The sequence below is a fragment of the Nicotiana tabacum genome, chromosome 10 (assembly GCF_000715075.1).
Source record: "Nicotiana tabacum cultivar K326 chromosome 10, ASM71507v2, whole genome shotgun sequence".
NCBI lineage: Eukaryota > Viridiplantae > Streptophyta > Magnoliopsida > Solanales > Solanaceae > Nicotiana > Nicotiana tabacum.
In genome coordinates, this window is record NC_134089.1 from 37,711,513 (window position 1) to 37,720,877 (window position 9,365).

Here is a 9,365-nt window from a genome sequence, read left to right on the forward strand (position 1 = left end):
CCCACTGGATCTTGTCATTGGCGGGGCTCAGCAATATCTTTTCTATCAATCAGAGGACTAACCCGAGCAACTTATTCGTTCCATCGGAACCAAAATCCCTAAAACTTTCTTTGGGTTTCTTTTCTATCCAAGATAGGGAGGAGCAGTCTCGGATAATGTCTTCATTGTGTTGATAGTGCCGAACAAAATCTTGAGCCATGTCACCCCATGTATGTCACTTACTGACATCTTGACGAGTATGCCATTCCAAGGCTGCCCCAGTCAGGCTCTCACTGAAATGCGCCATCAGCAGCTCATCTCTCCTGCCAACACCTCACATTTCATTACAATAACCCCTCAGATGGGCTACTCTATTTCCATGCCCCTCATACAAGTTAAACTTTTGTATTTTAAATCCTGCGAGCAAGTGAATGTCAGGGAACATACATAGATCCTTGAAGGCAGTACTCTTCTGACCTGCCAACCCTTGCATGTTTCTTAAAGACTGCTCTAAGATTTTCACCTTTATGGATATCTCCTCTTGCTCCACTGTCTTAGCAGGCTTTTCAGTTTCTCCGAGAGGCTCAAAATGAGGAGCGTGAGAGTATGGATCCGAGACATTGAAAGTTGGTTCTGGAGTACAGTGGTGGACATCGAGGACTTTAAACACAGTCTCGCTAGAGGATCGAGAAAAGGTAGATGGTGGATGAGCTACAAAAACTTGAGTGGTCAAAAGAGCGGGATATGAGGTGGTTTTGGCGGGAGGAGTGTGAAAAGGTTGTGGGGAAATATCAGCAGTAGTGGGAATCTGGATTTGTGACAGTGGCGGAATGGTGACAAGGCTTTCAGGGTAGTTAGTGGGAAATAATGGTGGAGGACGCCCACTAATCCAGGCTTGGTATATTTCAGTCATCTGTCCTTTCAACATTAAGACCTCTTCTTTCAACTCAGATTCTAACTCAATAATTTCCTTAGACGGATCAATAACACCCGCGTACAAGTCTTTGCTAGCCATGACTACCTTGCTTTTTGACCTTGTATTGTATGGATGAGTTACTTAAGAACCACAAACCAACCACCCTTCTGCTTAATGAAGATAACAAAAGGAACAAAATGGGGTCATCTTGTTAGCATTAGGGCATTTAGCTAAACATATCACATTGCATGCAATGCACTGGCAACAATTAATGGTTCTAGAATGACTTCGAGGATCACAAGGTCACTTGGCATCATCCCAACTTTGTTCATTTCAATCTTCTTTTTTCTTTCTTTTCTAGCACTTCTTGTCTTGCTCTGTCACGACCCGGATTTTTCACCCTCGGGAGTCGTGATGGCGCCAACTAGTAAAAGCTAGGCAAGCCAATTATTTCTATTATTTAATCTTTTTCATTTTTAATCCCTTAACAGTTGTGAGTTAACATTCATAAACAATGAAAATAATAAAGCGGAAGAACTAAATGTAACAATTTAAAATAATACCGATACAAATCCATAAACAAAAGCTATCAAGAACTGGTGTCACAATCTCACATACTGTCTAGGAATACTACAAATAGGGGTCTGAAAGATAAATACAAAGTTGTTTCTGAAATACATAAAAGAAACATTATGCAAAGATAGAAGGAGATGCCAAGGCCTGCGGACGCCTGCAGGACTACCTCGGGTCGCCTGATGGATTGAAGGCAGCAACTTCACTATGGTCCAAATGTTGCAGCACCAGGATCTACACACAGTACAGAGTGTAGTATCAGCACAACCGACCTCATGTGCTCGCAAGTGCCTAGCCTAACCTCGGTGAAGTAGTGACGAGGCTAGGACAAGACTACCAAATAAACCTATGCAGTTATATCATATACAGACAAATCTTAGTAAAGACGTGAAAAGAACACGAAAATTGAACTGTAAACAAGAATAAGGAAATCAAAGACAAGTGCACGACATCACCCTTTGTGCTTTTACTCTCGTCCTCACCATAAGAATCAATATAATCGGTACGGCATCACCCTTCGTGCATTAACACTCTCAAAATCATGCACGACATCACCCTTCATGCTTTTACACTCTTCCTCACCCAAGCAACAAACACAAAGCAATTTGGGAAAGGGAATCAATAATATCACAATAAGATCTAGGCAAGGGAACAATAGCATAACGACAATATCCCGGCAAGGGAAATAATATCATGAGTAATAACATCCCGGCAAGGGAGATAATATCAAAAGTAATAACATCCCGACAAGGGAGACAATATCATAAACCTTTTCTCTTTTCCACAATTACTTCACAACTCAATTCTCAACTTGAGCCAACACTCTACAATGTTTAATTACCAATAAAACTTCCACAAGCCTTGTTCAACAATAGAATTCATCATATAAAGCATGAACAATACGAAACAGAGTCACATTAATCATAGTATAAGACTCACAGGCATGCTTGACACTGACGTATAGATACTCGTCACCACACTTATACGTCGTACTCAACAATTAACACTTAGCAAATAAGACACAACTTCTAATCCCTCAAGCTAAGGTTAGACCAAACACTTACCTCAATGTTACGAACACAATTCAAGCCTCAACTACCTATTTACCTCTTGTTTCCACCACCAATTCGCTTATATCTAGCCACAATTTACTTAACGATATCAATAAATGCTAAATGAATCAATTCTAATGCATGAAAATAGGTTTTCTAAAGATTTCCCCAAAAGGTCAAAAACGACCCCGAGCCCACATGGTCAAAACACGAGGTTCGAACCAAAATCCGATTACCCATTCACCCACGAACTAAAATATATAATTTGTTTTGAAATCAGACCTCAAATAGAGGTCCAAATCGCTAAAATTTGAAAATCTTAAGTTCTACCCAAAACACCCAATTTCCCCCGTGAAAACCCTTGATTTTGAGTTGAAATCATGTAAAACTATGTTATGGATTGAAGAAAATGAGTTATAAATGACTTACAATTGATTTGGGGAAGAACTATTCTTTAGAAAATCGCCCAAGAGAGTTTAGGATTTGAGAGAGTTTGAAAAATGAAAAAAAAATGTGTCTACGTACTAATTCACTGGTCGCAGATGTCGTAATTGCGACTAGGGTTCGCAATTGTGAACCCCTTCAGGACCTATTGGATTTGCATTTGCGAGAAATCAGTCGTATTTGCGACATCGCATTTGCGATAGAAGTGTCGCATTTGCGACCAAGGCCTGCCCAGGCTAGGTTCGCATTTGTGACACCTGGGTCGCAATTCCCATGCCTGAGGACTTTGCAATTGCAAAGCCTAATCTCGCAATTGCGAGATCAGAGGCCTATTCAGAGGCCTGCGCAAAATATCAGATACCAGCAACTTTTTCCTAAGTCCAATTTCATTCTATGGCCTATCCAATACTCACCCGAGCCCTCGGGGCTCCAAACCAAACATGCACGCAAGTCCAAAAATATCATACAGACATGCTCGCGCAATCAAATCATCAAAATAACATCAACAACTATGAATTAAATCTCAAATTTATGAAATCATTCAAGAAGATCAAAAATACTATTTTCTCAACTATAGGTCCGTTTTATACCAAACCAACTCCGATCTTTACCAAATTTTACAGATTCATCTTAATTATTATTTCAAACAGGTATCGGGTTCCGCAACTAAGATAAGGCCCGATACCATCAAGAAAATGCATCAATTCACTTCTAAAAACCTTTATATTTTTCAGAAAATAATTTTCTTTCAAAAATTTAATTCTCGGGCTTGGGACCTCGGAATTCGATTGTGGGCAAATACCAAGTCCCAAATTTTACTACGGACCCTACGAGACCGTCGGATCACGGGTCCGGGTCCGTTTACCAAGAACATTGACAAAAGTCAACTTTATTTAATTTTAAAAGTCAATTTCCTTATTTTACTTAGTTTTCACATAAAAGCTTTCCGGAAACGCACCAGGACTGTGCACGCAAATCGAGGTGAGACAAAAAAGAGGTTTTTAAGGCCTCGAAACATAGAATTTACTTTCAAAACGAGTATTTTCCTTCATCTCTTTTTCTTCTAATTATCACTCTTTTCCTTCCTCTCATTTCTCACATCCCATAATTTCACCTCTCTTTTTTTCTTTTATTTTTTCCCTTTTTATTTTAACTTTAAAAAAATGATTCGATCGAACCCTATGTAGGTTGCCTACGTATCATGATGCCGCATAAATCAGATCTTTGGGTAGTTCGGAAAAAATCGAGAATAGACTAAATAAACTAACGTTCTCTTCTTCTTCTTTTTCTGGTTTGTTTTTTCTTCTTTACCTTAATGACTACTCTAATGAGAAAAAAAAAAGAAAATCTCTCTAATTTTATAGACTTAACGTTCTATAATCTATTCTAAATTCAACGAGCATATTTGTTTTTTGAAACACATACTCTATGAAAAATATTAAGGAAAATAACCTAGACGAGAAAAATATTTTTGATTCTTTTTTTATGGAGGAAATCTAAAGAATAATCCAAATAAAAATATTTTGAATTTTCATTTGATATCCTGAAAAAAGATTTCGAAACGAGAAATAAAAAAAATAAAAAAAATATATTTTTGGATTTCAGTTTTTGATTACCTAAGGGAGAAACTCTAAAGATAAATAAAAGATAAAGTATGTTTTTTTCTTCTATATATAATGTCCAAAAGTTCTAGTGAAAATAAAAAGAATATATTTTTTATTTTTTTTATTAATTTCCCAAAGAAGAACCTCAAAAGGAAAATCTTTTGGATTTTTGGAATTAATATCTTAAAAAAAAAACTTCTAAAGAGGTATCAAAAGAAATTTTTTTGTTTGAATTTTTAGTCTCAATATACTAAAGAAAATATAAAAGCAATTTTTATTGAGTTCTAGATATTAATTTCCTAAATGAAAACCACCTCAAAAGAAAATTAGGGGATTTTTTCAAATTTAAGTGACAAAATCGTAACGGGATTACTTTGTTCAGATTCAGAGTCGCCACTTGAGATAATTTATGGTGTCTCAAGTCACCGGTTTAAAATCCCAAATCGAGGAAGTTTGACTCTGTTTTACAGTCCGCGAAACACAGAAATCTGGGTAAGGAATGTTGTTAACTCGAGAGAAGGTGTTAGACATTCTCAGGTTCCGTGGTTTTAGCCCTGTCACTCAACTATTATTAATTGGCCTAATTATCTAATTAATAACATATTTTATACCTATTATTCAGTTTTAACCTTTTAAATCACTTTTAATTATCTATGGAATTATTTTTGGAACAAGTTACGATTGTCGTACACTTGTTTGTTTTTGTACATGTTGTGAATCGTGTCACAAGAACCGTACCCACAATCTACAACACGTGTATTTTATTAAGGTTTGAAGTTGTGGTCGGGTCACATGAAATGTGCACCCGAATTTGGGAATTACATATTGTAACCATGCCACGAGAACCGTACTCATAGTCACGATGATTCATTATTAATCGTGCCGAAAAGCAAGCTACGAGGTTTATGAATTATTTTCTAAACTACTTTGAGATTACCCGTGAAAGGCCTGCGATTATGGAGCACTTTTGCTAAAAGAGATTTCATGCTCATATCCTTTTAACTTCTCCTTTTATTAGACCGAGCCCGATACATAAAGCATGTAGACAAATCAGTTGCTAATAGGCTTCGGTCTCTCCCCCACTCCTATGGCCCCAACAATCAGTCAAACGATTTTAACAAAAATCAAATGAGCAAACAGTAACAATCAAGAGAAAGAAATAAAGACCTAATTAATTAGACTACAAAGAAAGAAAGACACAGAAAATTGATTCAAGCCTCACAAGAGCTGCTACTACCCCATTTGCTAACCCAAAAGCCAATTTTCAAACTAAAACTTAAAAATATGTGTATTAACCTCAAACCCCATTCGATCAAATTTTAGTTATGTCTTATTTCCACAAACTAATCACACCACTCCATTGTAAATGTTAAACCAAATCCATTAGTTCCGATAAATATCCAAACGCAAAGCGCACCTAAAGAGGCAAAGCAGGCAATTTGTGAGTTACAATAAGCCAAACAAGACCATATTCGACCAAATTTTGAATAACACCAATGAATATAACAACCCATATGGGCAAAACTTCACATAAGATACCAGCAAGGAATCCAAAAGCATCACCAAAATCCATCCGAACAAATTAAACTAAACAACAACAATAAAATGACATTCAAAAACAGAGCATTGATAGCTTAACAAAATTATAAAAGCATGATGTTAAGAAAACAAGAAGTAGAAGGACATGAGAGATCGACCTCAATGAATCTGAAGCTTAATTTTATGGCAATTTTGAAACACAAGCGTCGGAACCTCGAACAAGATTTTTGCCAAAAATTCTCACTGAACACTAACTTGATGGGTTGAAAATAGCATACAATGGAGATTAACGATAATGAAAGATGACACAAGGGACATAAACCAATGGCTTGAAGTTTTCGATGGCTCGACCACTGATTACGGGGACAATAGTATTACGGTGGGTTTCAATGGATTTTGTGTAGGAGCTCGATGGAAATAGGGACGATGGGCTAGTGGATCTCTGTGTTTGAATTCGATAGGAAGATGTCTTGATGGCAGGTAGAGACGCTGCTTAGTGGTGAAGGGGTGGGGTCGCGACGGCGGTTGGTGGCTGATGTTTGGTGGTGTGAAGTGAAGAAGCAGCAGCGGCTGCTTATTGTTGGCTGCTGAAAATCAAAAGAAGAAGAAGGTCCAGCCTTCTTCTCTTCTGATGTGTGTGTCTTCAGTGATGGGGATGCAGACAGAGTTGCTTCTCTATTGAAGACGTTCAGTGGGGTTTTCTTTGGTTTTTTGTGGCTGATCTTCTGAAGGTTAGAGATGACAGCCTTTTGTGTTTTTGAGGGTCTCTAGTTTAGGGAAAGTCCAAAAATGGTTGAAGCTGAGAGACGAAAATAGTTTTAGTATTGTTTTTTAAGTCTTTTAGGGTTTTAGGGGTATTGGGATTGGGTCATTATGGGCTATATCTGAATTGGGCCAAATTTTGGCCAATTTACCTTTAAAAGTAGCCCTTTAACTCTACTCGACTAAAAAATATTAATTCCTTAAATAATAACTATAAAATTATAAAATAATTCCTAATTAAAATAAATTACTAGAATAAAACTAAATACTAAAAGTGAAATTATTTTTGTAGTTTTCATTCTTGTGATAAAATAAAGTAAAAGGGTTAAAACTAGTTAAAATAGTGATATTAGACCCAAACTAACTATTTAAATGCTAAAATGTGTAAAATCTCGGGGAGGGTCAAAAATCACATGTCTACGACAGGAGAATAAGAAGAGAGTAAATAAAGTATTATGAGTAAGATGTGATAAATAGGTGATAACAGTAAATCAAAATATGATACGATTATGGAGTCTATAGTCAAGCAAAGGAAAAGACAAGAGGTTACAGGCCTTGAGACAATAATAGAGTATAGGCCAAAGGTCGTATCCTCATTTCGAGAAATGAGTTGTTGAGTCCAACGTGATTACCATAAGGCAAAGTTAGACCCCATGTAGTAATAGAAATTAGTATGGTCTAGTAAACAAGATAAAACCGAACATAAATTAGGGATCGGAGGATTTGATAATAGTCGACATCGTGATAATTTCATAGATCGCGTTCCGACAATAATAGAATGGACAACAAAAGAATAATCTTTAAAGGTCATTCAGGAAGATGCTTCCCTAAAGCAAGAACTATGAGTAGACTAAGTGTGCCAGTTACACTGGGTGTCACCTTCATGCGTTCAATTATCGCTGGTACAGAAGGGTTACCCCAAGGCAAGTAAAAGTTCGTGAAGATGTGAAAAGACGCAAAAGATGAAGAGGTGAAAAATTTATTGGTAAATATTCATAGCATTAAATGTTAGTACTCCCCTAAAGGGGCAAGATGGTGTGATATGGTATTAAGTCGGAGATATGTGGTTTAGGTAACTATGCAATAGTAAAGGAAGAATGTGGTAAAGAAAAAAAAGCAAAAATGATGAGGTTGCATTTATTCAGATACTACAGATATGATACAACTCCAGAACATTATGCAAGCACGACGCCGAGGAGAGGCAATAAGGTTTTCCGCCTAGGATGTTATTGATAAATAAGTGCAAACGAACACTTGACACATAAAGAGCATACGCAAGAGGTTAGTTGAGACAATGGACATAACCCAATAGACATTACGTAAAATATAGATATGAGAATGGACCAATGTGTGGTTAGTATTGATGAAGGAAGAGCCTAGTTATGGCTAGACAAGAGGATACAGACAAATCATGCAGATTGTGCAGGATAAACGTAGTGAACCCTAACATAGTGAGTTTGGTCTCGCAGATATAATGACATCGTGATCCTTGAGAAATATTTGGATAGGATTTGGGGTAGTTAAAAGTACCGTATAAGTGTTACAGAGATAAAAGAAAGTGCCACCAGGGAGATAGCCAAAATTTCAGTTCAGAAGCAACCCTACGAGCACAAGAGCGCGGAGGTAGGTAACTAAGGATAATTATAGGCAAGTAAGAACATCAAAAATTCCTTCGGGTATACCACATAATCAGCTTGCAGCTTTATAGGAGTCAGAGAATCTTCCTTAAGTACTACAACGAAAGACTAGCTTAGGAAAAAGGAAGAAGGCTTCAACCTAAGCATAGTAACTTGAAAAGAAGTTATCTTGTAACAACAGTCTTAGTAGAATATTGTATAAATACTCCATTATAAGTGGCACCTATCGTGGCTAATGAACGAGAAGTAAAAACCAAAAGTGATATTTGAGATCATATGAGTTATAGGAAATTCAAGTATTCGTGAGCAATAAGATAAGCCAAGTATTCATGCAACAAGCGGTAGAACGACCAGGAAAAGTAATTGCTTACAATTAAAGAAAACTGAGAAGTCACGAAATGAAATATATGGTGATTAGCAAGTTAAAGGAAGGTTGCGAGTAATATAAATAGATATGTGTAGGTCGCAAGATAAAGTATCATAGAGAGACAAGGTTTTAGGTAGATAAGAGTAAGGATAATAAAAGGTGAGTGAGATGGTGACAAGAATAGGTAAGGCTTTGGGATTAAGCCCATCAAAACAAGAGAGCTTATAATTTTCATAAGCTGTAGAAAGCTCGGTATATCCTGAATGAACTCAGAGGAGTCTAAGACTAGGAGCAATTAGAAGAGATGAAATATTGCCCTGGTGGTAGAATAAGGGTGTAATTGTGATAGATAAGAGGATGCCACTTAGGTCTTTGATTGAGTAATGATTTAACGAGAAAGGGATTTCATGAATTGCATGGGATTAGAATACCCCCATAAAATGAATCGCATTGGGATACTGTGAAATACAATTATTGAAGCATAGTATTATC

At 36.8% G+C, this 9,365-nt stretch overlaps 1 long non-coding RNA gene across 1 annotated transcript; it reads right to left on the minus strand.

Moving 5' to 3' along the window:
* Positions 1–1,429: 1,429 nt before the first annotated feature.
* LOC142164633 (uncharacterized) lies at positions 1,430–6,910 on the minus strand. The gene is made up of 2 exons (XR_012695459.1): positions 6,266–6,910; positions 1,430–1,814 (listed from the first exon to the last, which is right to left on the minus strand). It is a non-coding gene; the product is annotated as an uncharacterized LOC142164633 (long non-coding RNA).
* Positions 6,911–9,365: the final 2,455 nt, after the last annotated feature.